This window comes from Triticum aestivum, chromosome 1D (genome assembly GCF_018294505.1).
Source record: "Triticum aestivum cultivar Chinese Spring chromosome 1D, IWGSC CS RefSeq v2.1, whole genome shotgun sequence".
Lineage (NCBI taxonomy): Eukaryota > Viridiplantae > Streptophyta > Magnoliopsida > Poales > Poaceae > Triticum > Triticum aestivum.
Window position 1 is genome coordinate 457,690,305 of NC_057796.1, and position 4,172 is coordinate 457,694,476.

Sequence of the window (4,172 nt, forward strand, 5' to 3'; positions counted from 1 at the left end):
TCAGATATTCCTGACTTACCAAAGAACATATTTGCACGGTTGTCGTCCTGCTGCGAATATATATGTTATCATTTAATCTCTAAAAGCCTAGTTGAATGAGACAACAGAAAACCTGCTTTTAAAGAAGGCAGGGCACGTTCTTGCCATACAAACATCAACCGTGCTATGGGTTGACTACAATTAGCAAAGGCAAGCAGATACACAAAAAATCTAAACAGTCTGATACATGGCGGACCATATAGCAAGCATGGACAGGGTAAAAACGGCTATTCATTGGATCTAAACAATCTGATGCACAGTGGACTACATAGCAAGCATCGACATGGCTAAAAGTATTATTCAACTACAAATCACATGGCATATATCAAAGACAGATCCAATCGCATAAATCCTGGACAGATCTAGCATAGGCAGGTCCAAGCAAAGGGGGCTCACCTTGCTAGCAGCCGGCTCCTCGGCGCACGTGGCCGGTGCGTCGAGCCGCTCCATGTTTCAAGGTACAAGTAAAAGCTTGTCTTGCTTATCGAGAGGAAGGCATAATGGATCTCTGTAAAGGCAAGACACCAACACAGGTACACATCACATAGGCTCCTGTAAAAAAGAAACCATGCTTAACAATAACACTAGTGGGAATCAAGCAAATTGCAATATTCATGGCTACTTTTGGGGCAAAATCAGTACATCTTCAGCCGAAGCAAAGAAAACAAACACATATATGCATACAGATGTATCTTAGCTAGCACCTCTACGCATACCCGCACATAGAGCAGAATACGACCAACAAGCCAAGCAAGGCAACAAACATGTGCTCTGTAAATATTTAGCTAGATCCAATGCCTTCCTTGGCAGCAAGGTACAAACAAATCAAGAAACACAAAGAAAAATCTCTTCTTTGGAACCTAGCTAAATCTGAGAATCTCCTCCACAAGAAGAAAACAAAAATTGCTAATCCCTCTCCTCAAGGTAGACTGCAGCACACAAGATTACATCTCAGAGGGGTAGAATACCAACCTGCGTCTGGATGTCACACCCAGTACTCCATTGTGACTGTGAATCCGTTCCCTAGCATACTGAGCTGCAAAAAAGGGGATCAGCAGTGGAGAGAGAGAGAGAGAGAGAGAGAGAGAGAGAGAGAGAGAGAGCTGCGGGTTTAGCAGCCGCCGTCGAGGTCAGAGGCCGCTCCAGGGCGGGAAGGATCGCTAGGTGATAATGGTGAGGAGGACGAGCGTCGGGGCCGTGGCGGATGGAGAGGCGACCGCTGGTGAGGAGGACGAGCGCCGGAGCCGTAGCGGATGGAGAGGCGACCTCCGACGAGGCTTGTGGCGCCCCCATCCTCCCTGGTGCGGTTGACCCGCGGCGCCCATGCCTCCAGCAACCGCGGCACGAATCCGCAGAGGCACGCGCACACCCGGCGACGCCCTCCCTCTCTGGCCGCTTCCTTCACAGCGGGAGGATGGCCTGGGCGAGCGGCGGCGGCGGCCGGCGGGCGCGGGCCTAGGGTTTGGACGGGGGGAGGGAGAGAGGCGAGGCGGGGGAAGAGGAGATCGGTTCGCGTGAGTGGGATAGGAGCGACGGCTAGGTCATCTCCACGCGAGCCGTCACCTTTTATACACCCCTAGGTGAAATGACGAAAATGCCCTCGGCAGCCACCCAATTTTACAGGCGGTGGCACGACCGGGGCATCGCAGCGGTCTCGGTTTTGATCCAATGGTCGAGGGCGTTCGGGAGGGGGATTGGACGGCCAAAAACGCATCAAGGGAGAGATCCGAGGGCCGAGAGGCCCAAATCGCTGAGAGAGCTCAGGTTTCGACTCGTCTCATCTTTCTGGATTCTCCCGGGGAGTGGAGAGCGGGAAAGGAAGGACGTGAACCTCGAGGAAGGTGGAGGATTGGTTGATAGGGTTTCATCAGGCTCGACCCACCCACGTCGCCCACTACCGTCGCGATCAATCGTTTTTCACCGAAAACAGACCACACACACATACGTGACGCACACTGCAAGCTGGGTCCGCGGGCAAAGGAGCCCCACCTGTCATTGACTGAAGCACGAGAGCATAACGTGAAGAGAAACGAATGGCTAGATATTTGACATCACTGTAAAAAAGTGCCAGCAAGCGAGACAGATCGTTCGATCCAGAACAAGGGCACGAAGTAATTGCTCTAGAACGGCGGGTACCATAGCGTTGTTTATATGTTTGATAATTCCTGCATGATGAACGTGAGCTCAACTGACACTCGTGATCATTGCATCCATCTTAGTTTCCCTGAATTATACTCATCTTCGATTTAGTCTATCTATCTTATACTTACTACGATCATCGAAGGCAACGTACCAACCTGTGGTTGGATGGTTAGGTGGACAGTGGTATCACCAGCCCACCAGGGTTCAAGTCCTGGTGCTCGCATTATTCCTGGATTTATTTCAGAATTTCCGGTGACGCACTTTCAGTGAAATACATAATATATTGAAAGTTGTATTCTAATCGGTTTACAAAAAAATAAAAGAATTTAATTGGTATCTATATCTATAATCTATAATACCTAAATAGTTTATCCTCACTATCGTATTTCTCTTGACATGCAGCCTATCCACCTAAGCACCCTTGCCACATCATCACTTACTCTTAATTATTTTGATCATGCATCTCACCACATCAGCATTCTTTAAAAAAAATCGTGTGATTCTACTCTCTGGAAACCGAAAGAGGCCTCGTTGGTCTTCCCTAACAGAATAGTCGCCCGGGCATCTTCTCGATTTCCGCTTCCATCCTCACCCCGCTTCCCTTTCATGAGGAATTGAGTCGTCCGGACGGGACTCTGATCCGGCTGCCCCACGACATCGACCACTCGACTGAAACGGGTGGAACTCGGATCGAAGTGGCAGCACCAGGCGGAGGAGAAGCCATCAGATGTCGTGGATGGACATGGCACAAGAGGAAGCTCGCCGCTGCTCCGCAGGAAGAGGACGCGGCTGTCGCTGCACCCGATTACGGGGAGGAGGAGGCTAGCCAGGTATGGAGGCCGGTGGCGGAGCTGACCGTGGCTTCCATTAACAGATGAAAATTTGTTCCGCGGAAGAAGTCCAGATCCAATCGATTCTAGATTGAACCTTGGCTCTTGGTTTTTTTTTTGAAAGATCCAGCATTTGCTGGCTTCATTTGATTTAGAAGAAGCGAGAGGAGTACACAGCCTGATCAAGTGATCAGTATGAGTTTTTTAAAGAATACAAGAGAGTCAGGGGGGTAGTGAAATCCCCCCCTCCTGCCCAAAAAGCTATCTCTCTATCTCCTGACTATATCCCCGAAGGGGGTCTCTATGCTTTTTGCTCCCGCGAGTCGCCACTGTTCCATTGTTCGCCGTACTGCCGCGAGGATGTCGTTTGGGCAGGCTGTCTTCTTCCTAAATATGCAATTGTTTCTCTCATTCCATATCTCCCAGGTGGCTGCCATTATCATGGTCTTGATGCCCCTTTTGTCTTCTTTTTCGGCTCTGGAGATGATGGTGTTTATGGCCGTTCTTGAGCTTACTTGTTCCCCCGCTGTCGGGCGGAGTGAGTTGCAGCATCTCCATTCGGACGCTCCTGCCCAAATTGCTCGCGAGACCGGGCAGTTCCAGAACAGGTGCACCAAAGATTCTAAGTTTCTTTGACAGAATTGGCAGAAATAGGTGTTTGGCCATTGCCTTCTTTGTAGGCGATCATTGCACCATAATCTGTCCAGGTGGAGCAGCCATGCAAAGATTTTGATCTTCCCTGGGGCCAAAACCTTCTAGACTGTGTTCTGCATATCCGAGCTCGGCAAGCTGTTGAATTGCAGCTTGTATGCTGATTTTGTGGTGTAAATTCCTCTGCTGTTTTCAGTACAAACAATTTCATCCGCAGTCTGACTTTGTTGAGTTCCTCCATGCCCTGATTTGTTGCGCCATCCGTATGAAATCTGTGACTGTGGATTCCCAATCCCTGTGTTGAAGGTCCTTAATCCATTGGTGGTTGTGCAGGGCCTCGGCAACTGTTCGTGTTTTCCTCTTGGATTGTTTGTACAGTCTGGGGAACGAAGTGCACAACGGTTCTTCACCCAGCCAGCAGCAAGTCCAGAACTTTGCCCTTCTTCCATCTCCAATGGTCACCTTAGTGGCCGCTGCAAATAGGACTTTGTCGCCTTGGTCGCATGGCGT